This window comes from Lagopus leucura, unplaced genomic scaffold (assembly GCF_019238085.1).
Source record: "Lagopus leucura isolate 7727_CA_CO unplaced genomic scaffold, USGS_WTPT01 Super-Scaffold_100015, whole genome shotgun sequence".
In the NCBI taxonomy this organism is placed as follows: domain Eukaryota; kingdom Metazoa; phylum Chordata; class Aves; order Galliformes; family Phasianidae; genus Lagopus; species Lagopus leucura.
In genome coordinates this window covers 13,174,766-13,200,226 of record NW_024962269.1, presented here as the reverse complement: position 1 = coordinate 13,200,226, position 25,461 = coordinate 13,174,766, and the positions used below count along the sequence as shown (strand labels likewise).

The window sequence follows — 25,461 nt, the reverse complement described above, 5'->3', positions numbered from 1 at the left end:
GTTCTACCAACAGCAGACCCGCACCGCTCCGCACCCTGCCCGAGGGGGAACAGTTTACAGGGAGCAGCCGCCTCACCTGGCACAACTTACTGCAGCCCAGAGAGCGCTGCTGTGGCGCTTTTTACCTATTTAATCTGTTCTAAGGGGTTTTACCTACGGTCATTATTTTGGGACGGGGTTGTTCTGCTTTTAAACCCTCTCCGGGGGCAAACAGCAGCTAGTGGCCATAAGAGTTTCTGAACCGCTTCACCTGAAGCGAGCTAGAAGAAAAGTGGCGTCTGACTCTCCTCATCTTATATATGCTCGAATGTAATTGACCGCCGCTGTGAAGCATTTGACGTGGCTGATGGAGCTGTTCTCAGGTGCTCCGATAGTCCCAGGAAATGCTCATTTGCAGGAAGAACTTGTTAAAATTGAAGGGCTCGCATTCAGTGGAGAGGCTAAAGGCGTTTGTGTTCGCATTGTGGCGGCAAAGCACTCTTCCACCCCTCTCCCTGATTCAGATTCTTAGTTCAGAAAACCTGGTAGTTGTGCGGTACTGGTTCATAGAAATCCTTCACCGTATTTCCCGAAAACCCCGTCTGTGCTGTAGGACCTGCTGTGTTAAATTATGATCCAAAGGCTGTGGGGTGGGAACAATCAATCAGAATACCTGGGGTAGTGTGTAATGTGTGTGCTCTTGCCAGCGGGAGCAAGCGGCCCCTGAACACAGTCCCCCAGCAGGTTAAATAAATATGATACTATAGACAAACCGAGAGGATCACATGGCCGCATCAATCAGCTGTTGATAAAATACAATCTTCCTTTAATACACGCTGGGAAAGTTATTTAACACTTACAAAACCTGACTCCGGCGCTGTTTCTTTTAGTTAAAAAAGGGGAAAAATATTCTTTGAAAGTGCAACTCTTTTAAAAAGGCAAAGAGAGGTGACGCTTGCATTTTCCTGGGGGATATAACTGAACGCTTTTAATGAAGCCACAGAGACTGTACGAAGTACGCGAGCCACGTTGCTGGAAAATATATATATATATATATATACAGGAGTTATTAAGAATAAGGCGACGTGAAAGTGGCCGAACCGACGCCGGGATGTGCGTTCGGGTTTATTAGCTTTGCATTGGCGATCCCACAGCAGGGGTGGCTGCGGGGCTCCCTGGGGCGGGTTCCCCTCGGGGTGCAGTTGGGGACGAGCACCTCAAGGAAGGAGGCAGCGAAGGGGGGCTCTCCTCATCTCATCCCTCCCTGTTCAGCATTTTCACGCCGGACAGCTGGACAGGCTGAACGCGCAGCTCAGCTTTTCTATACGGTTTGATAGAGAATAAGAGATTAGAATTTCCTAGGGAAAAAGAAAAAAAAGACAAAAAGACTGGGTATTATACTGAGTAATTTTGGAAGCAGAATATCAGCACGGGCTGACGGCGGTGGGGTAATCGGGGTGCGATGGGTTTTCCTTCTCTCACGTAAAGGAAGAAGTTCGCTGCTGAGAAATAAAAGGTTGCCACACAGGCGCTTTGGAATTCCCCCCTATTCGTTTCCTTCCCGCTTTCCACTCAGCTAAATGCACCTTGTTTAATTATCAGCACGGTGCCTTGTGCCACCTCTCCAGGCCCCGACCCTGCCCACTCAGAGCCCCCAGCGGGTTTGCACGGCTCAAAACTCGGGTTTCGCCGTCCCTGAGCTCCGAACCGCCCTGGCCAGACCCGCGGCCCCGACCTGGGGAGGGTGAGGCATAAATCAGTGCGCAACCAACACCTCCAAGGGGAAAGGCAGGAGGAAATTCTGACGTGGTCCCCCCTAACGAATGAAGATTGATGCCCACTCTGGAAAGGAAGCTGTTGTGAGCGCTGTTTATTCAAGAGAAATCCTGGAAATAGAGAAAAGGGGGGGGGGGGGGGGAAGAGCCCACGGGCTGACAGTCTGGGGCTGATGTCATCCCAAGTGTTGAAATAATTGGCTGATGAGCCAAAAAACGCCTTCGAAAGACACTCTTTCCAAGGCGCTGCTGGCAGCGCTTTGCAGCTGGGGAATATCCGCGCTCTGCCGCGGCTCTGCGCGGAAGGAAAGCGCAGCGCGGAGCGGGGGCTGCCCACGCGTGGGGACGGGGAGGGGGCGGGGGCTCCCAGCAGCTCAGCCCTGAAGGAGATCCTGCAGCCTCTGCTCCTCTGATCTGTTCGGAAAGTTGCGTTAAAGAGCTCTTTACCTGCACCAGACTCCCTTAAGCACCCTCCAGGGGCTCGTTGGGCAGATGTAATGGCAAGGCCAGGGGGTCTTGTTTGGCGAGACGTAGGGACATTTGTCATGGCTGACCTGTGAACTTCAGCTTCTGAGCCCAGGACTGTAAGGAGAGGCTCGGGCTAATGTAATAAAGCGAGAGAGACAAGAGGAAAGGCCTATCTTGCCCCAGGGCCACCACATGTTCACTCCGTTTTACTGTCAGTGCTACATGGAAGCTGTGGCTTCATTTCATATTCCATTAATATTTACAGCGGCGATTGAATTTCCCATTACAAAGTTCACCATACACACACTGCTAATATGAAATATTAATAATATTGTGCTCATTATGAGAAGTCTTACTATTAAAAAAAAAAAAAAAAAAAAAAAAAAAAAAAAAAAAAAAAAAAAAAAGATAATAATAATAATAATCTACCGGGCAAGTTGCATGGATAAATTCATTTCCTGCGTCCACCTGGACGTGGGGATACACGGCGGGGGGTGCGCAGGATGCGCGGGGCAGAAATGGGCCGCGTTGGGAGCGGCCCCAGAGCCCGGGTGGCACTCAGGAAGCGGCGGTCCCTTCCCAAGACCACCTCTGTCCGCAGGGTTCGGCCGTTTGCAAGCGAAAGGTCACGTTCTCCAGATGGGCTGGGGCATTCCGAGGGCAAGAGATGCCCAGAAAGTGGTTTTACCCTACAAAGGGACCGAGGAATAGGTGTATCCGACTGGGTCAGAGGGCTTGATTTTGTTTTTTGTTTTTTGTTTTTTTTTATCATTTTTATTTTCATTTTATTGTTTTGATCTCTTCTTTCGTGTCTGTTTTCCGAGCCTGTTTGGAGCAGAAGGAAACAGTGTGTGACCAAAAGATGCGTAACCGGGCATCGACTTAAAGCACAAACTGCAGCTGAGTCACTGCTCGGTTGCTGCTCAGGGCAGACAGAGAAACCCTACCTCCTGTGAAGAAAGGAAAATTGCCCACGAGAGTCCCAAAAGTGCCCCGAGGATAAACTGCAATAAAAGCAGACCGATAATTTCCAGATCGCGTGGAAACGGTATTGAACACAGCCGGTGTGAAGTTGGACCACCAGGAACTGCTTTCCCTTGGAGCACTTCGTTGTAGGGAGGGGCTGACCGGCATTACTCCATTCGCACTTTTCACACCCTGAGCACAAACTGCCCTTCCTTTCGGTCCACAGGTTTGTGGGAAAACACCACCTTGCCGTTTGCACCGTGCTGGGGAGAGATGAGCGGGTTACTGTGCTGCAGGGCTCTGCTCCCGAGTTAGGAGCTGCAGGGAGCCCCACATGCAGCATCTGCAGGCTTTAAAATATTAGGAAGAAAGCTGGCATGATCTGGGGTTTTATATAGGATTCCGTTCCCTGAGTGCTGGTCTGCAAATGAGATTATTTAAAATGGGGGGGGGGACGGGGGAGGGGGGAATCCTGATAGCAGAAAGTTTGAGTCCCTCTCTTCACCTTCAGTCTCGGGTGAAGGTTGTGTCCGGGCTCAGCTGGGAGCAACTCCACTTTATGTCGCATTTCACGGGTTCTTGTGGGTCCGGGCCCTGGGCAAACTCTGCTTCACCCTGCCGCATTATGACCATGCAGTGCAACCCAAGGCAGAAGGCAGCACTGGGCAGCTGTAGGTACTGCAGATGTGAGGACAGGAGCATCGAGCAGGTCGGGATGACTCTGCTGTTTCCCACCCCCTCAAATGCGCGAGGAATTGGTGCTGTTTATGACTCTTAATAGGTCTGGATTAAGGCAATTTAGGAATCTTTAGGTCCGTCTCTCAGCACGGAAGGATGACAGGCTCTGGGAGGTACGGGTGGGTGATATTTCCACCATGAGATCCGTCCTTCCCCTTCCCGCTCCCCCCATCGCGCCCCCCCCCTTCCAGCCCTAAATGTGTCATGCTTTGTCACATCCTCTGCGTGTGTGTTTTTAGAGAACATTTGAATAAAAGGCTCGATGCCAGGTATTGGTGACACAGTGGGTGGAATTTGCAGCCTTTCCACAAAGAGTTGGAAGCCTCCATTTGCATAAGGTCAGGGTACAGCTTCTCACAGAACTTTAGCAGCATCTCTGTCTCTTAGCAACACTCTTGCACTCTTGGTCCCTGCATTAAATTGACTGGTCCTTTCCTTTTCTTCCTTTCATAGGGAGGCTTACAATAAAATGTCACCCTTCCAACCTGTGCCTGTCACCCAATAGGTCATCTGTTTCTCTTACACCTCCTTCCCCCCCACTTCATCTCCAATTAAGGGATGAGATTATTCATTTGGTGGATTCCCCAAACTGCTTCATTTTTTATTTTGTTAATTAATATTAATAACATTTCTCCTTTGTATTAGTAAAAAAGGAGCCCTCATAAACAGAGAGGAGATAAGGAGCAAATTGCAGGCACCTGCAAAACAATGGGACTGGAGAGGGGTAATAAGGCGAGTGGAGATAGAGAGAGCAAGGTTTAGGTCATCCTCTCCACCCATTTAGTTGATGCAGGGTTGAACTCAGCATGGAAGCCTTCAATGTGCTCAGAATATTAGAGTCACCCCTCTTGGCTCCGGCATGGGAATTGGTGACAGAATACAGATGCTGATAGGTGGTGTTAATGGAGGGTCAGGCTTGGACAATAGTATCCATCACTTGCCTCATGGCTCTGCTGTCAGATGGAGTCATTTCTGACTGCTCTATCACCAAGATTTGGGAGAGATTCAATTATTACATCCAGCTTGGCAGCGCTAGATACAAATCTATGCCCACAGGACGGGAAAAAAAATCCCCCCGACATCTTTCCCAGAGTGGGTTTTTCCCGTTTACAAATTTAAAAAATAAAAATACCAATAATGAAATAAAAGGATACGTTCGTACCATTCAATAAAGACCTCAACTACGAGTTGTGGGCAGAAAAAAAAGAGAAAGAGAAAAAAAAAAAAAAGAGAAAAAGAAAAAGAAATAATTCATCTCTGCCTGGCAGTGCCCGCAGCTGCGGCGGCACAGTGCGACTTCTGCAGAGATGATCGCGGGTCCTCCAAACTTTGAAGCCTATCCCGAAAAGTTTGTGCTTTTCCTCCCAGGACTCCAGCACGGCTCTGCAGGGAGAGAAATCGTACATAAATGATGTGTACATCGTGTGTAAATCGCGCACCGGGGCGGGCGGGATGCGTACAGCCCTGCTGCACCCGGGGGGATTATTTATCGGGTGCCCAGAAAGTGCCCTCATTAACTCTAAAGACGGGGCTAAAGGACAAACTTTAACCGCGGAAAAGCTCTCCCTTTCCCCCTTCCTACTTTTAAAGGTATTTAAGTGGTGATGGGCGTTTTAAATTCAGTCCGGATTTTATTCCCCGGCTCCCTGCTGCGAACTGATCCACTTCTGAGGAGGGATGGCTTGTTTTCTCTAACACGTTATCCATCTCTTGAGTGGTGCAAATGCGAAGGTGAAACCCGGTGCTTTTCAGCGGTATTTCTTCAAAACTCTCATTCAAACGTCCCCCTCCCTCCGCGCTGCCTCTCCCGAAGCTTTCAGACACTGTAATTCCTGCAAGATAAATTCTCAGGTAATGGCTTCTGAGAAAAAGCAACAGAGGTTAGGAGTCAACTGCCTCCTCTTTAATAATTCACATGTCATATTTCTTCCACTTTGTCAAGTTGGCCGAAGAAGAACGGGCAGGGCTGAGGCAGGCAGACACTCGAGTTCATTACCCGAGGGCTGCGGCCCGGGGCAGGGCGGCCAGGGCTCCTCTCCCTGCAGCACGGGGACGGAGCCGGGATCTCCCCGGCCGCCAGCTGCTGCCCGCCTCCCCCGACCCCGCCGAACGGCGCTGGGTTCGCTCACACTCGGCTTTTCCCTTCCCGGCTCTCCCACGATTGAGTCCCTCATCCTTTTTCCTTTAAACTTTTCTATTTCTCTTCGTCTGCCTTCGTTCTTTTTTTTTTTTTTTCTTTTTTCTTTTTAATCAACGTTGTTCAAATATACCAGAGCGAGAGCCCGTACTTCGTATTTTTTAAATCAATGTGCTGTGATATAACATTGCCCCCGAGTCCAAATACTCTTTTGCATGGGTTATTTCTCTCTTTATGGCTGCAAAAGTTTCGGGAGCTCGGGAGCTCGAATTCAAACAGTTTTGGATAGCCAAAGGGAAACTGTGATTTGTTAGCAGTGTGAAGGGAGCTGGGACCGGGCTCTGCTCTCCACGGCGGCACTGAAACGAACCATCAAAATTGGCTGCAAAGTACGCGAAAACTTTTCCCTTGGACGCAGGAAGCAAACAGTTGAATCTCCCGAAATGTGTCACCCTTCCTTAGCTCTACGGGTCCCCGAGGAGTACGGGACTGCTACGTTACCCTCCCAGCAGTCCCCGGTAATTTGGGGTTTTCTTCAGTTACTCTCTTTAGAAAAACTTTCTAGGGTTTTGTGTTATTCATTTTCTCGCCCCAACCTTCACGCACACATCCAGCGCAGCCCCCCAAACCCGGCTGCGAGTTTGAGAGCAGAATATGTAGTGTGCTCACTACATATGTACATGTACATGTATCTACTGTACAGCAACGCGTCTATTGCATCCTTGCAACTTAAAAATAAATTAATACGATGGTTTAAAAAGGAAAAGAATAAGAAAAAGAAAAGAGAAACAGCTTCCCGAGCCTCTCCGCCTGTTCCCGAAAGTACAGATACAGGTGACAGCACAGCGGTGGATGTTTTTATCCCTCTGACAGATGCCTTTTTCCTGCTCTTACTGCATGGCGAATTTCCTCACGCTGTGGTTTAAAGTAACACACAGTTTTCCTGTCTTTTTCCAGCTTTCCATGTAGGCAGCACCACATTCTAACTGATCTTCTGCAGCGGGGTCTCTTAGGGCTATAGGGTTTATCCCGAATGGTAAAGGCACAGCCTTTATCTGTCAGATTTCGGTAACTTTATACACGAAACGGAAGAGTAAGCAACTTCGGGGGATTTAGCAGAAGGACTTAACAGTGTAAGTGAGGATAAGAGCCAACCCTGCGGCCCGTGAGAAGTTTGCCCTTGTGCTGCTGGCCGGGTTTGGCACGGTTCCGGTTCAGACTTACGACTTTCACCCCTTCTGCGGGCATCGCTGCAGCTCCGCTAGGCGCTGCGGATCGCTCTGGGGTTTCATTGAGGTTTGTTTGTCCTTCAGAGGAAACCTCTCGTGTTACCGAGGCTTCGGCACTTCAGAATTAAATGTAAACCCGGAATAAGACCCAGGAACCAAAGGGAATGGAGAAGCGGAGGGGCAGACGGGCAGCGCAGGGGGCAGAGGGACGGGGCTGTGCTCCTGCCTTCGGTCCTGCCGGCACACGGCCACCACCGGCTCATGGCACACCGCGTGTCCTCGGACTGTTCTCGCTCTTGTCGCATGTCTCTTGGTGTCACCGGGGTGATGCTCAACTGCCACACGGCGTAAAGTTACCCAGGCTGTAGCTCTTAAATTTACACTCTGACACTCGAAACTCTTTTTATTATTATTATTTTTCCAGACACGAGCACTTCCTTCCCCCCCCACCTCTCCCCACCCCCCCGTCTGCCGAGCTGGGAGCTGATTCTCCCGGTGCCAAACCTCTCGCAGACACGCGGCAGCGCCGAGCGGGGCTCGCGGGGAGAGGCTGAGCCGTCCCCCATTGGCAAGCGGCGCTGAAACGAGCCTGAAAAGCTGCCAGAGAGAATTAGGACGGTAGCCCTATCCTGCAACATCAGATGGTTTAAAGTGTCCTTGAACAGCTGTTAAGCTTGTTGGGTTTTTATTATTATCATCATTTTCCGGGAGATTTTTTTAACACCTGCGAAGTTTGCGTGTGAGGATGCCACTAAAGACAGAAGTGCTGAGCGCTTGACAGACTCCATAAAGTCCGTGCCATCCTCCTAACGACGTGACAGCTCCGAGGATGGAGGGCTGAGAGGAGGCTTCGTGCCCTGCCCGGGGTGTGCTGGGTGATCTGTGGGCAGCAGCCGACGTACCCCCTCCGTTCCCCAGAGGAAAAGAGGTGGTGAAGCAGCGTAGGGAACCTGACGGCATTACTTTCTCCCCCCTCGGTCTCACACAGCCGACGCAAAGAGGGAGAAAGGCTCTCATGGCATTTAGGCAAACCCAATAGAATAGCCGAAGAAAAGTCATCAATAACAAATATAAAAAAGTAAATAATAACGCAATAATAAAACAATCAAAGAAATGCAATCAAAGCGGAGGCGCAGTGCTGCCCGGTGGATGCCGGGGATCCCGCTGCCCCCGTCGCAGCACGGACAGCCCCCGCCCAGTCACTGCCCGGGCTGCTGCCCGCACCCATCGCTTGAAGCTGCCTTCGCTCTGTCTTCCAAACATCTGCAGCATTCCCATCTCCCACCCTTGCCACCCTTGGTTCCACTTGTAATAAACTGTCCTTTTTTTTTTCTTTTTTTTTTTTTGTCGAGAATTTAGTCCAGAGGGCACGGGATTCATTTCCAGCTGACAGCGGAGGCGTGAGGCAGCACAGCAGCCGGCCATCGCTCTGTCTGCTTGCAGGGCTTTCACCACCTCCCAGCCATGCACTCCGAGGACAGCCGGACCGCAGCCCGCAGCCGTCCTCAGCCCTCCGGGTACCGCAACACAGCCCGGAGCAGTCCCCAGAACACGGCCTGGATGAGAGCACGGCCGGGTATCCCGAACAGCCCCTGTCTTGCAGAGACCCTGACAGGGATGGCATTCAACAGTAGAGCATCCTCACGATCACATGGCCCAGGCAAATTCTTCTCCTTCTCCTCTTTTCCTTCTCCTTCCCTTTCCCCCTCTTCCTCTCATCCTTGTTCTCGTTCATACTAACAATATGAATAGTAACACAAATATTCTTAGAGAACGACTGCTATATGACAAATGCTACATACACAATTGTATACTATAAATCACACAGGGGGAGATAGCATCACCTGTGATAAACGTGTGCCCTCTTTATGTCCATATTCATCTGCACTGAGAATAATGCAGAGCCATAAGTATGCAGTTAAATACAGTATATATATCTCTACCAACATACATGTGCATGTAAATAAGACATAAAATCACACTGTATATGTGTGTGTGTGCACCCAGAGCAGCTGCATGTATATAGATGAATAGAGACAGGGTTTATGTGTCTCAATATGTGTATGCGTGCAGCCTGCCCGGAGTGTTGCCTCCTCTGCTTACAGGGGTGTGTTTAAGATGGGGAAAGTACAGCGTAACAGAAGGTAGGTGAAGTCAATGAGCCCTTACACATTATTTTATAAATTTTTTTAAGATGAAGCAGGCCAATAATGAACAGGAGGTGGCTCAGAAATACACCCAGCACCACACAGAAACTGCCCCATGTGTCCTGGCAAAGGATCAGGCTGTGGGGCGATGCCTCTCAGCAAGTATTTATGGTCACCGTGTCTTTGCATAACGTTTACTTTTCTTTTTTAAATGGTTTCCCCCACTCCTGTCCCTGCTCCTTGCTGCAAACAGCTTCAGTTTGGCCCCAGCCCCTGTGATGATATCAAGAAAGGTTTTTCTTTTTTTTATGGTCAAGCCAAAGCGAGGTCATTCTAATAATACCCAAGGTCACTGGTGGGAGCCACCGAGTCTCCCAGTCATTTTTCATTTGCTTGCAACAGTTAATGACAGTCACAGGGATGGAGCTGGGAGCTGATGGCCATGTGATGTCACCAGCACATGCTAGGGGATTATAAGGGCAGGTACAGGGCAGGGCTGTGGATTAAAAATGGTGAAGGGGAAAAAAAAAATACTGTTAACTGCTGAACTCCAGCAGCTTGGTGAGAAAAATATAAATAAATAACAGACAAAAAGTGGGATTTTTTCTTTCTTCCTTCCATCTCCAAAATGCCAACTCAACTGCTCTACTTCTTCCCAGATTTGATGACTCTGCTGGAAAAGATCTGCAAAGTGCACATATGTATGTATGCACGTATGTGAAAGCAGGCAGCCTGTCCTGTGCTGGCCACAGGGCAAGAAGTTGCAAAAGGAAATTTGTGGTTATTGTAAGGGCTCCTCCCTTTCCTACTGCAAAAAAAAAAAAAAAAAAAAAAAAAAAAAAAAAACAGGCAAAGCCCATGGTGACACCAGTGGGAGTCAGACCTAGATGCGTTTTTGGCCCTAGACAGGTAGATTTGATTTATAACTCATCCTTTCTATTCTAGTTACCCACTTGGAAAAAGAGGAAAGGAAGTGCGGTGCTCTTGGTGGAGGTGGGTATTGATTTAACCACGTGCACAGTGACAAAGCTTCTGCTGCAGTGTGCCCTGCACACATCCATGTGCCCAGCCCTGCCCCTCACCACTCAGAGGTCTCAGTCCCCACGTGTGGCCCATCACTTAACCCCAGCCCGAAGCATGGCCTGCTGGAAAGCCACTGCTTTGTGACAGCAGGGACTGAGGGTTGAAGATCTATAAAGACTAGGCTCCATGTTTTCTTATAATTTTAAAGATATAATTACATTCTGCTCCAAGAGGATCAGAGATGGGAAGACTACAACCTGCAGTGTAGCTCCAACACTTAGGACAAAGTACTATTTTTAGTAGGGAAATGAATCAAAGGAAGATAAATCATGTATTAGTTTACACTTGGGCTCTCATATCACACAATTTTTTCTTACTTGTCTCATTGCATTTATTTACAAAACACAACCTTCCCATACTTCTTGTTTCCATATTTTTATTCTTTCCTGACGTAGTAACTGCACAGTGACTATCAGTGTCATTTTCTGCTATTGTCACAGTGTACCTTTTAAAAAACTTTCTTGCCCCAGCTCAGCAGCAATTATGAATAACTATCAGAAATGAATTCCACAAAGAAGGTTGGATTTCAGACTGAACTTTTTGTTCAGCCTACAAAAGCATAAAAAGAAACCCCCAAAAACTCACCCATAAAAATGTGTCAGTCCAGAAATAAAAACAATTAAGACAGGAAAAAATAACCAAGCAACCGCCTGGTTGATACAAACACTACAACTCTGGGGTTGTTTTGTAGCCTGCAGCCATTTCTGAAAGCCTCCCTGTTGAGGTCAATAGACTTTGGATCAACTTCACTGTGGGGCAGAATGGATCAATGCAATGCAGCAACAAATCCAAACCAGTGCAGTTTTCCAAAACATATTGAGATGTGTGAAGCTCGTACTTCGTGTTTGCCTTGCCCATTGGCTTCTCTCAGTGCTCACTCTTGCAAACAACTTTTCCTTCAAATGCTGTGCCTCTTTTGAATGAAAAGGGAGAAACACATGCAGCTGGAGGCTGAAGTTTTTTTGAGCCAAATCATGCTGTTATCAAGCTTTAAACAGCCATGGCTGCGGTGAAGGATGCTGAGCTAAGGCAGGATGATATCTGTTCTAATACATGTTGTTAAAGATCATCTCTGTATTTAGTGCAGCAGTTCTGTCAGAATCAGAGGTTGGTAACTCCTTTTTTTTATTTTTTAATATATTTGTCAGTATCCTGGGAAGACACAAACCCACATCCTGTACCTCAGAGGACTGCAAAGCAGTGCTTTCTTCCTATCTGCCTGTTTTCCTCAAAAGTGAATAATAACGTCCAATTTACAATTAGGCCTGACTTGATTTATCATAGTTAATAGGATTAGAGTGTCAGCCCCTCTCAAGAAGATTCAAATGCACAGGAAGACTGGTACCGAGTTGCTGGTGTCACTCTTCTCCCTCTGTGATGGGCATCATGACACACCTACGAGCAGAGGGGATTTGTCCAGTGGGAGCAAGCAGATTATCTGTATCTAGTGAAACAAGGCGTGCATGGCAACCTTTGCCAAGGCTCAATGCCAGAACCTACTCACTATAAAATAATTGTCTCACTACCTAACCAATGCACTCTTCATGTTTCATTTATCTTTTGACTGTAATTGAATGGTTGAAAAGCAAAAAATGTAGACAAATTCCAGCTGTATTGAGATCTGTTTCTTTCTCTTCTACCGTGGCCCATCATTAGATAGTTTCCCTCTCTGTACAGAAGGTCAGAGAGTATAAATATAAATTGCATTTTGCATTACTTCTAGATGAGTGAAGCTGTCAAAGCAATAATATAAGCTTTCAGTCCCACATTCTACCACTTCTTTCCCATTTTTTGGCCAGGAGGTCATGTGCAAATTGAACGTGACAGCCCAGACGACATGTCCAACAGACTTATATTGTTAGACTGTTCTGCCATGGCACTCATCACAACATTAAACCCACATTGGACTTAAAGCTCTTCAGTAGCTGCTCACAGTAGCTCAGACTCCTTGCAGAAGAGTTTGCTCCACATCAAGCTTCCATAAAATCAACATTTTTTTGGAGAAGATCATTGAAAACATAGACAACGGAGAAAAAAATCTCACAGGCAAACCTAAAAGAACCAATCATCCTGATGCAAACTTTAATTTGCTTGAAAACTAGATATGATGCCTGTGTCTACAATCTTCTCTTCCAGAAAATCTTGATTTTTTATGAAGTTTAGGTGACCATTATTTTATCTGATAATAAGAAATAAGTCCGTATGTAATTAATATTGTTTCTATCATCATTCAAAAGAGGAGGGGAATCTCCTAATTTTTCATACTTTGTTTTGTACAAAGTTTGCTTCATGCCATTTAGACAAAATACAACCATAAGCCAATTAATAGCACTGATGATTTGGAAAAAAAAATCTATTTACAGCATGAACGTCCATAGGCAATGTCCACTATCAACTATTTGGATGATGTAGTCTGAATCTATTTGTGAAAATCAATGTTGTCAAATATCATATTTTACATTAACTTGGAGAAAAGTTTGCCTACAGAACACCCAAATAATGAGATTGTTTTCTTCAGGTGATGTAGAATCAGGTGTCGAAATAGGATGTGCTTTGTGCTGTGTATAATGTTGAAGAAAAGATAATGCTGAATGACAGTGAAACAAGATTGCTCTGGGGACAGAAAACCAGATTTCGAGACCTTCACCTTCGGATATCTAAAAATGCAGCACAGGTTGCAAATGACTGAAAATCCTTAGCTTCTGGCAGCAGCCTGGTGCTCTGTGCTAAAGAGCTGGTGGTCACAGTCCAAGTCCCTGCAGCAAGGAGTTCACGTTGTACATGGCGCTATCTGGCGAATCTTTGTGGCAGTCCAAAACGAGGGGCAGGAGCTGACTTGGCACAGCAGCCCGTGCTTTCCCTCATCTCAGAAATGTTCTCCCTAGATAAGGGCTGAGGCACACGTGTGGGTCGAGAAAAGTCCCCACCCCTCTTGCTCTACCAGCTCTCCGTGAATTAACAAAGGACTTCGTTTTCAAGGTCTATCAGGTTTTGCAGTTATTATTTTTTCAGAAGGGCTAAACTTAGAGTGAAGAGTTGGAGGCCCATCTGGTGCAAATCGGTGGGGGCTTTGCAGGCTTCAGCAGGGCTATGCTGATTTACACCAGATGATGCTGTTAGAGAACTGAACTACCCAACAATAATTATTAAAAAATGTCTTTGATTATGCATGTGCAACAACTATTTATGTTTACATTGCGGAGATTTGCATGTAGCACAGTGGGGAGTATTTTATCTCTTCAAAACATTGCACCAGCATAAATAATCCTCTGACATTCAAATGAGCAAAGAAATACCCGCTTCCTACCACAAGATGGACCATAAAGGTTTTTCTTTGTGCATCTTTTCCAAACAGATTTGTCAATAATCCTCAAATGCGAAGTTCATTCTAGAGAAAAATATGTGGGAAAAGCAAAGAAAAAGAGAGATGTTCTTTTCTTGGTGGCTGTATTATGGACTGCAGGAGGGCTGAGATGCAGCCAGATCACCCTGCACCTGAGAGAGAAGGAGATGGGGGAACCAGGGGAAAGCAGGGCATAGAAATGCTGTATAAAAACCATCTCTGTACCTCATTCAAGACTGTGTTCAAAGCAAAAAGTCAAGGAATAGGAGCCAGCTGAAATTCAGATTGAATGGTTGAAGCGACTGGACACAAAGCCTATCAAAGGCAAAGATGAGATAACTGTGTGAAAACTGGGAGACGTCCCGTTTCAGCCCCAGCCTGGAGCAGCACAACAGAAGTCACCACCAGGGGAATTACACTGACATTTAAACTTTCAAAACAGAAATTGCTTAAAATATGCAGTAATCTGTTGTACCTTTAACTCACAAGAGGAAAGGAGGTTGAAAGCATGGGTAATATTCCTTTGATTCTGGAACAACATACAAGGGTCTCCTGATTTGACTTCTATGGTGCTTTTGTTTTCTATTTGCTAATTGTGATTTGGAGATTCTCAGAAGGCACTGAGCTTCCCAAGTGGGGCATGTTGCCTTACTCTGAATATTGCCTTCCTGCTCCGATGTGGCAGAACAGCCACAAGGACATCTCATCTCATTGTACATCCTTGGAGCTCAGATCTCTCTGGGAGGCTGCTACTTTGTATTCATATCCAAAAGACCTCATTGCCTTGGAGCAGACGCTGCTTTGGCCCAAGGTGTTGAGGCATGAGCGCAAGCAGGCACAGTGATGAAGCTCAGATTGAAAGACCTAAAAACTCTATGCTCTCAGTTCTTTCTTCTGCTGAAATATGGAAGGGGAAAAAAAACCCACACACATAAAGGTATTCCTCACTTCTAAAAGAGATAGATTTTGCCCCATATGAGAAACCAGACAGCATTGAACTCAGCTGGGTGGTACACGAGGACTTGGTCTATTGCCCCACACAGATCACTTGGCCTCCTCCTCCCTGTCAATGGAATGAGGGTGCAATAGTGACAAGGTGCCTCTTGGGAGCACTCTGAATGGATATATATATTTTTTTATTTTAAATTTAGCTCTTTAAAAATTGTATGTGTCACATAAACGGTCAAGTTATTAAACCGAATTTAATTGGCAAGGGCTTGAGAAAATTTTCTCTCCTAAGGTGATATCTTTGAACAGGTGAAGGAGGTGGTGCGCCTGGCCCTGTTATGAGGATGCCATTCTGTGTGACATAAAATAAGAGCAGGGAAAGGAGAGCCCACTCAAACCACCAAGTCACTAAAGGGGAAAGTATGTAAGGCATCCACTCAGCATCAGAGAGGGACAGAAACCTGCAATTTCTGAAATCAACAGGGTGAAAGCAAGCTTCTCTAAAAGTGCTGGCTGTTGCATTGATGAGAGAAGAGAACAGGCCTGTGTTCTGACAGAGAAATTCAGCATGGGGAGCACAGCTCAGCTCAGAGCACGTGAGCACCAATCTGATAGGACAGATCTGCACTTCTGTGTCTTTATGGATTTGTTTTTCCCTAAAAGCAGCTCTCTCCATTTTTATGCCTCTTTGGAGGAAAAAAAAAAATAAGCTACGGTTTTTAAAACCCAGACTCTAATCCTGGCAAAGCAGCCAAACCTCCAGGCACTCAGCTCACCAGAATTTCAGTACGGGAGGAATCTGTCACTTCATCACTGCAACATGGGGCCAAATTCTCAAAGATGTCCCTGCAACGAGACTCAGAAATCTGCTACTAAGCCATCAGGGGATTTGCGTTCACGGTTTGGGTTTCCAACATGACAATAGGAAGTTTAACTCCAAATGCCACTGCACTGCACACGTGCAAGAAAAAAACAGAGTCAGAAAAGCCTCTTTTCATTTTCTGGGACAAGCATGAGTAAACTAAAGTGACAACTGTACTTTTGCTTTGCGTTCAGACTCCCTTTGATTTTAATGACAGCTTGGACACCCAGAAGCTGTGTTCATATAGAGAAAGATCATCAGAAGTAAAAAGAAGGGAGAAAAAAAAAAGAGAGAGAGAAAAAGAAATCTCACACACAAAAGTTTCAAAACTTCCCTAGTTTTGAAATTAATGAATGTTGAACACTGAAGCCACTCAGTGCGTATTCATTTAATACTCCTGAAACTTTCTGTGTTAGCGAGTGTAAAGCTATCTCCAGACCCTTACAGGGGCCACATCTTACACACGAGATGAATCATTCTGACAGCACAAGGCCAGCCTGCTCCTTCTGCAGGGCAGGCAAAGGTACCGCCAGGTCACTGCTGCTTGCTGTGCGAGCAGAGGTGCTGAGGGGCTCTGCACTGCACGAGGCTGCATAGGACACGATGGAATTGGACAGGTGCAATGCAGTTTTAGGCTGATCTTCCCTAATAGCACCAGATAGATTGGGCTTTTAAATCTGATGCTTGCTGTTCTCTTGGTTTTACTCCCCATCTGGATAAACGTTTGTCTTTCTAACTTTATTGTTAACAGGTTTGTCATAATTTTGCTTATTCTGTTGTTTGCACATTTCTAATTTGGTAGTAATGTTATTATTGTTGTTAACATTTGCATCTAATACGTCACTGCCACGAACCACATTGTGCTTTTTCAAGTAGCAGCATCAGAGTTACTGTGTCACCCACTAGAGAAGTTTGGGATGACCCGAGAGAGACATACAGCAGATGATTCACTTAAATGCATTTCCTGTGTTGTCATGTTCATGCAGTCCTAAAACATAGTGTACAATCAGAAGAGGCAGAACCTCGATTGAGTAAAGTACATCTGCCAGAATTTAATGTAGGATTTTGGGACTGTTCTCTGTCATCTGCCACTTGAATTGCAATCATGCAGTTACTTGCCTGCTTACAGGTATATAATACTAAAATGCTATAATGTGACAAAAAGTACAGCAGTAATGGCAGGGTGACACAATCCTAGGCTGCAGCAAATGAGGACAAGCCCAGATGCAACAGCCATGGATACAGAAACAAAAGCAGAAAACCTGCTTACCTTTGGAAGGCCTCAGTTACACAGGGATCTCCAGGAAGATCCCCTCACCTCCATGCCAGCCCTTAAATGAGGGCTGGATCCCAGCTCCACCCCTTCTCATCACTCAGGTGCACTGCATTGCATGCACCTGAGCTCCCCCAGGTTGGCCCTACCTTCCCACCAGGTGCTCAATCACTGCCTCAGGCCATGACTTGCATTTCTGCTACAAAGTAATTCAATATTTTCTTGCACATGAATTTGTTATATACTTTTTCTGTGGTACGTAACAAAGTACAAGTAGAAGAGCTGTAAAAACTCATCAGCCTGGAGTTTTCTTTCTTCTTCGCTTTATTCTCCTAACTTCCTAACACCTAATAAATTAATGCTTAGAAAACCCATGTATGATGCAGAGAGACAACGCATTCAAGCAACTCATTTTGCTTTCTTTATCTCTCAGTGAATGCCTTCACAGCCATGCAATGCCATTATCCTCACACAAGGATCTCTGCCTCCAAGGTTTTGACCAGAAAGTCTTATCTAGATTTGAGAAGTCTTAAAGTTTAACTGAAACTGATGTAATTTATTTCCAGACATTTGTATTTTCCAGTGGAAGGAATATATTCACAAGTGGGATTGAACCCAGTGCTTTGGCTGGAGCTAAAGTGCTAAAAAGTCTCCAGATCTCCTCTGGCAACAGTTCATTAGGGCTGTGGATAGATGAGCTGACTGTGACCTCATTCCTCTCCCAGGACCAGCAGTGTGAGAGGGCAGAGCCCAACATGAAATGGGGAACAGCCAGGGCTCCTCAGCAAGAGCAAGCTGACACTCTGACTAATTTGCAGTTATCATTTGCTTCCCAGGTTATCTTCTCTAACACACAATTTGATGGCATCCTTAGTATTTTTCCCCCCATCTCTGGAGAAAAATGAAGAACTGCAGACTCCATTGTTTCCCACAGTTCTAAGATCAGCAATAAATGCACAGCACCGTTTTCTTACCCAAAAGCATTTTAATTTTTTGACAAATTCCATATCACAAATGCTATTTAAAAAAAAAAAAACATTGTTACTGGGATGGTGAAATGCTAATAAAACATTCCTTGAACAAAACAACCCTAATGTGCAGGCATGTGAGCAGAGTGATCAAAGTTTTCAGTGTCTCTTCTTCATACCCATTTCTTGAGCAACCCAGAACACCAATGGCAGTGAGCCAAAGACATTGGTCACTGCAAACACATTGCTGAAGTGATGCCAGCTGAGTTCCACTGTCCTCCCTCACCTCAGGCAGATCTTTGGCACAGCCCAACACCACAAAGCCAGCTGGAGAGGAGCATACCCATCCCAAATATTTGCACCAGTGATACTGAAGGTGTCTGGGAGCTTGCTGGGTCAGCATGGCAGAGCAGCCCTGTGGAACTCAATTGAATGACATTGCAGTGCACACAGCAAGGCTCACCTGGCTCCACCAGACCCCACACCCCCAAATGGTGGCACCAGGTGCTGCAAAGCCACTGTAGTGAATCCTGTGCCATCTGCCCTTCTGGCTGTGAACACAGACTCCTGGACATGCCAGCCAGTCATGGCTGCCAGAGTAATCCCTGGGCAACAGCTTGTGTGAGGGACAGGACCATGTCCAGATGGCCCTGGATTTTGAGGAACTGCACTGAGAGAACAAAACTGAGCTCACCCCTCCCACATCAACAGTGAGGGAGGAGCTCTTTCTGCTCCATATTGCCCACACCTTGTCACCTGCCATCCCTGACAACCCCACTGCTGACAATGCCACCCCATCACTCAGGAGAGCTGGCAGTCATCCTCCTCCCCCCCAAATGGTACTGCCTCTCACCTCTCCTCTACTGCCCACCCAAGGTCCCACTCACTCTGCTGCTGGCCCCTTCTCCCTTCTGTGTCTCTTTCCTCACTGCAGCCTCCCATCTGTCATCCAGACCAAGCCCAAGCATCAAATCACTTCTCTCAGCACACTGTGCCCTTCTTCCAGACATCTTCTTCTTGACATTGCCTTTTTCTTCCATCCTACAGTAAGGTCACACTTCTTAACCTCCCTTTCCAGATGCTCATGTGCCTTTTTTCATGCCATTCTTCCTTACAGTATCCCAGTTTCTTTTTTACCAACAGCGCCAGTTTGGATCCTCTGTTCAGCCACCTCTTCTACTGCAGTCTTTGTCCTCCAGTGCTGGCACCCACTCCTCACAGCACTCTGGTGGCTTACAGTCCTACCCTGTAGGAAGCGTTTCTGAAGTGGGAACTTAAAGATCATAGCAAACAGGTTAAATGTAGCAGCCAATCTATGACATAAGTTGTTTAAAGTTAAATGGACACCCAATATAAAGTATGTAACAATGTTATGACAGTGACCATTCTTCTCTGCGCCAGAATGAGTTTATCCTATAAGTTTTTTCCCTTTAAGGAGCTCTTGCTGTGATGTTGGATGGACACCTTTTAACAAGGCATAGGTTATTGCACAAAAGCAGCACCCAAGCAAAAAAAAAAAAAAAAAAAAAAAGCTTTTCTATTTACTAGGATTTGTTGTTAATGGGGATATATTTACTGGTAAGACTAAGGAGATTGGATCGCTCTTCCCTCACCACCTAACAAAACATGGTTTCCCAAGAGAAGAAATACAAGCTTGTAGAGACCTCATCTTTATAATAATACTACTGAGGCCCATTTGTGAAGAAAACCTGCTCTATGCTGCAAAACCAGCTCTTCTCACTAATTGATCTCTTTGCTCCAGAAAATATAAGTATTTCTTTTTGACTCTTTTGTCTGCCCCAGGCACAACATGAGCCCATTCTTATCTCCCTCCCCTTCTCACCAGTCTCCTCTGTATCATCAGTGACCACTGATAATCACATGTCAGGAAGCACCTTGACCCTCATCCCAGCAGTGCGAATAGGTGAGGTGCACAAAATGTTCATCAGCTCAGTTTGCCAGTTTGCCTGGAGTCGGGTCTTGTTGATTGGATTACATCTGAACAGCACTCTAGCTACCTTAATACCAGGAAGTTCAGCAGAGCCCCTGCAATTGCCACCTCATGCCTATCATTTGAGGAACACTGAGGCTTTATTTCTCCTGCTATGAAATAATGACTAACCAGAGCACTGAACTCTGATAGGCAAAAACTCATCAAGTATTTGCAAGTGTTCTGCCATTTGTCCCTCTGTGCTCACTAGAGTTGTTAGCACTGAGCTGAGACTAAGGAGGAAAAGCCCCCACACAGCAGCTGGGCCTACAGCCCAGACTAAGAAGCATAGAGAAGGGTCATGGAAATCACCCTGAAGTTGTTCCCCACGGCTGTAGGAAGGGACCAATTTTGCTTTACCCAGTTGTGATCCCCAGAAAGGCAGATAAACCCCATTCTGCTTTTCTGTGTGTGTACTTAGAAGGAGTCACATTCAGACCACAAACAGAAAACAAGCAAGAGCCAGATATAATTATTTCTTACCAGGATTTAAGGATCTGAGATTTTAGGGTCCTGAGCAACACAAAAGCTTCAGAAGTAAATAGACAGATTCTGAAAAAGCTCTGAAAGAGACCAAGGAAATGTTAACACTTTAACAGTTAAATCAGCTTTCCTTATTCTATATAGGACTGCAGTCCCCAATCTGTAGTCCTCTGTGGTTTTCTATAGCAAAGGAACCTCTTTAAGAAGTTGAAATTGAGGCTGGCAGGCAGCACAAAATAAAACATAGCTTGCAGCACATGACTGGTGTGAGTGCTGCACTCATGACCCTAGTAGGCAGAGGGCTCCTCCAGCTCCTTCCCCTCACCCCAAGCAGCAGATTTCAGCCCTCAGCCAGGACAGACCTTGTGCTCTGCAAGGCCATTTCCAAGGGACCAGAAACGGTGACACCAGCAGATGGTTCTGTGGCCAAGGAGAAAAATAACAGGGGGTGAAAAAACAATAAATAAAGTGAAACATATTGAAAAACTGCATCTTCGTGGATGGAAATGGAAAGCATAGCAATGACAGCAGAGCAGCAAGGTCCCAAGATACAGCAAGTGAGGATCTGCTCAAAATCTACAGCCATGAGCACAGAAAAGAGAGGGGGAAGGAAGAGGAGGAAGAAGAACAAAAAAAAAACTTACCTTCTAAAGACCACAGTTTTGCAAAGACCTCCTACAACAGACCCACACCTCCACTTCCAGCCCTTAAATGAGGTCTGGGAAGGGGTGGATCCTGGCTGCACCCCTTCATCACTCAGCTGCATTGCATTGCATTGCATTGCATTGCACCGCACCTGTGCTCCACTGGGTTGGCCCTGCCTTCCTACCAGGTGCTCAATCACTGCTTCAGGCCTTGACTTACCATTTCTGCTCCAATCCTCCAGGAAGAAATTCATTTACCTCTTCGTTTTAGTTCCCTTGTTAAGGGGAGCCCAGTCAGGATGAAGCCCAAAGAGTATCCAAAGAGTAAGTCTTGTAACGGTGTAGAAACACCCAGACTGGATTGAGTGCTCCAGTACTTAGACTCAGTGATCCTTATGGATCATTCATGAACTCTCCCAGCTTGGGATATTCAATGGTTCTGTGATACTGCAGAATGCAGTTTATAGATGAGTTTATAGATGAAAAATCCATTTAGCAAACCTACTCTTTGTCTTGTTACGTTTAAATGTAATCAAGATACCACTGTTAGTAATACATCCTCTGTGTTTCATGGGGCACACAGAGAAAGATTGGAGCAGAGGGCAAAGCTGAGTGCCTCGGGAAGATGTGTGCATCTGGGTGGTCATGCATGGAGCAAAGAGAAACCAGTTCTACAAATGTACCGGGAGATCATCTTCCTTCTCTTGGCCAGAGCTGGAGTTAATGTGTAAAAGCAGAGCTGGCTCCACCTGACACAGACTGGGCAAAGCAGTTATTCCCAATGAAATCCATGACCATTGCAGACTGGAAAGCAATACACGGACATTCTTCTCTCCCCTTGCTTCACATTTCACCTTCTTTCCTTTTGGATGATCCTATTAAAAGCAGAAGATATTTCACGTACATTAGGTGCTCAGCTGGCATAAGCTGGACTTTGGAAAGTTATTGTAATTTATACACCCTCAGGATCTAGCTGTAAGCTCTTCATAAAGCAGTCAAGCCCATGCCTTGTAGAAATTTGCTCTCTGAATGAATCCAGATCATTTTAGCACAGGATACCTTTTGATGCTTGAAAATCTGGCCGAAGAGCCGTCAGCAAAGGGAAATAATGGGAGGAACAAATTATCAAATTATCAAATTTGGGACAGGTGTCCCCCAAAGAGAGGCTGGGCTGCCTGTGACCTTCCTTTGAAAGGCTCATTTTGTGCACCTCCCGTACGACCAGTTCTGTTACACATTAATAGTCTCTTTCCATAGCAACACCTGACCCTTCCCTCCCCTTGCTGTGATTATACATACATATATACAGATATATACAGATATATTTTCCCTGCCTGGGGAAAGGATGGACAGCTGACAATTTTCTGTGGCATCAGCACAATTTAATGAAAGGAAGGCTTTTCAAACAGCAAGAGAGCTGGAATGCTTCTTTAAAAAGAGAAATATGGGGAGTCGTGGGATCCACAACTGTGTCAACAGCACAACAAGCTGTTATCTGTCGCTTCAACCTGGCTCCTGCTTCCAGAAGACTGTACAGTAACAAGTACTGAATAAATGTGGGTGACAGCACTTTGGAAATGGGCCACTGCCAGTGCAGCTGCAGGGGATGAGAGGTGCAGGAAAGAGCTCTGGGCTGGGAAAGGCGATGGTCCACTCTGAGGTAACAGTTCTCTCACAGACAATGCGTTAATGTTGGTCTGCAAGAGCCTGGCTAAAGTCCCAGCCCCACTCCTACCATTGCTGGTTACTGCTTTTTGAATTTGAAAAAGGTGTTTTGTGTTTGAAAAATCTTTCACGGCATTGTTCAACCCGTGGTATGTAAAGAAGGTTGGGCACAGCTCAGCCCCCTGACACCTCCTGCAAGAAGAGAGTACAAAGACAACAGAGTTGTACCCAGGAGGAAAGCAGTGCCCAGCAGTGGAGCACATAGAGGCTGGAGAGCAATTCCTTCCAGAAAATATACCATGTTTACGGGAAAGCAGAAGTTTGGACAAATACAGAAGCAAGAATTAAAGCTGTGCACAAAGCAAATCTGTAACCAAAGGGGAAAAATGTGATCAGGTCCAAAAACACACCATCGAGCCACTCGGAGTCAAGAAAAGAGCTGCTATTAAAAATCCCTTGGAACAAGGGATAGCATCTCTTGATAAAGCAGGTAACACACGTGAGTGCCACCCAGCACTGGGCCACAGATTGGTTCCACGATGCTGGAATGTTGGGGTGAGAAGAGCAGGTCCTGTAGGTTGGTCCAATATGGTTGGTTTCAGGCTGGAGATGCATTTGGAGGAGTTGAATCCTATAGGACAAACTCGGGGTAAAAGCAGATTCCCTGATTGTGTTAACAGAGAAACAAAACAGACTTTTTGCACTGATAGAGCTGCTGAATTATAAAACAATAGCTTGCACAGAAAGACACCTTTGTATCTAGGAAATCCAGCACAGGATGGATCCGCAGCCTAGAGATAAGGGAGCGGGCAGGTAAATTGAAGGCTGGCAATGACCCAGCACTGCAAAAGAGAGCACTGGAAAGCATCAAGTGTGTGCTACTGATACTCAGCGCTCTGATGTGAAGAAAAGGTATTATCCAGGGGAAAACAATCATTCATAGGGGCCAAGAGATTAGGGAGCATGTTTGTTCCAACTGCGAGGAGCAGGAGGCAGCCTCCCAACATACCCAAAGATGTTAGCATCTCTCATTAGAGCTTATGATTTTCTTCTCCTTTTCCTCTCCCCGATGAAATAGATATTCCAGTTTGTTGTGCCTGAAACATTTTGATTCATCCCCAAAGATCCACAGTGAGGATAAAGCTCGGGGGGCCATCAGTTCGGGATCCCTGGGTTCACAGCCCTGCAGCAACGCCGCCAGAGAGGCTGAAACAAAGCAGGGTTGAAATTCCCAATTTGTTAACCTTATGGACCCTCTGAGGTTGCTTACAGCCATAAGAGTGAAAAAGGATGGAGAAGGAGGAGGGGAAAAAAAAAAAAAAAAAAAAAAAAAAAAGGCAGTGCATTCCTTGCTTGATATTATTATCCTTGGACCAGCCTGGGCTGGGGACCACTGGGGCAGAACAAAGAGCCAATGCAGACATCGGCGTGCTCAGACGGAGGGTCCCACTTGCTGAATGAGCCAAAAACTTTTGACTTTTTAATCCCAACCTCAGTCAGAAGGTTATTAGACCAATGACCGCTGGGCCTAAACCAACAGCCAGCCCCTGGCTGACGATTCCTCCCGATTATGCTAATAAAACCCAGGACTGCTTTGAAGCCAAAGGATGTTTCTGCTCTCACCGTCCACTGAGAACCACATGTGACGCTCCCTGAGCGTGGTTCCTCCGGCATTCTTGTGCATCACCGATGAAATATGGTCCCACTAAAGTCAGAGGCAAATTGTGTTCAGCTGTGTTTCAGCAGTGCAAATACGCTCACATGTAGGTGTAAAAAAAGCTGCTTCCAATACAAAATAAGAAATTCTCAGGCAAAGGCAGCTTCTTTAAATAAACCTGAAGGGGAAAAGGCAGCAGGGATCTGTTAGCAGGAAAGTTTGAAGCAGTTAAGCTCTCACTGGAGGGCTGTATCCTTCCTCTGTATTCACACCAAGCTCTGAACCCTGAGGCTGAGTTAAGGGTTCATTTCTAGAAAGATATCCAAACCTGATGGTAAAGATTGAGATGACAACAAACTCACCGAATCCTTTGAAATAACAGTTCAAGATAGATTCTGCAGCTTTAAAATGCTGTTTAATTTTGACATTTTATGAATAAGATGCTAAAAACCCAAGAGGTCAAATTCTGGTCCCAGGGTATGGCTGCAGCTCCGGTCCATCCCCACACAAACCCAGCACAGGTTTGGTTATGTTCTGCCTTTGCACCAAGATGTGAATCACTGTCTGGAGATATAAGGCAGGAGAGCAGGAGTGGTCCCCAAATAAACCCCCTAACAGGCAAAGTTCTTTTCCATTTCTTTAAGTTACCATCTTTTTTTGATACAACTAATTGTACTGGAAACAGCATAGTGTTGCCCACGGGAACTTGGGCTTCTTGGGCTTCACCTGAAGTTGCTTTATTTCCTCCTGCAGAAGAGTGTGCCCAGATTGCCTTTAGCCCATTCAAACACCCAAAGGTTTAACCAGAATGCGACTTTAATTTTCTTTACCATTTCATACCCCTCTTCTTTTACGAAGAATCCCATCTGTTTCAGGGCACGCTGAAGCGCTGGGTGGGGGGCAGAGGCTCGCAGGGTCAGCCCCGAAGGTTCGCTAAACCCCGAATCGACGGCAAAATAAATCGCTGCCCCGTTCCGGCTGTGCGCATTCGGGACGCCGGGCTGAAAACCGCCCTCTCGGCGCCGCGCATTCCCTGCTCTCCTCCGCGCCCCTCCGCGCAGCCGGAGCCGCGTCCGCGCAAACCCCGCGGGTGGAGGGAAACGGCG

The 25,461-nt window shown here is 46.3% G+C and overlaps 1 long non-coding RNA gene across 1 annotated transcript; it reads right to left on the bottom strand.

The window, feature by feature from the left end:
- Nucleotides 1–17,927: 17,927 nt before the first annotated feature.
- LOC122182595 lies at nucleotides 17,928–21,122 on the bottom strand. The gene is made up of 4 exons (XR_006179880.1): nucleotides 21,034–21,122; nucleotides 20,752–20,809; nucleotides 20,390–20,469; nucleotides 17,928–19,162 (listed from the first exon to the last, which is right to left on the bottom strand). It is a non-coding gene; the product is annotated as an uncharacterized LOC122182595 (long non-coding RNA).
- Between the last annotated feature and the right edge of the window lie 4,339 nt (nucleotides 21,123–25,461).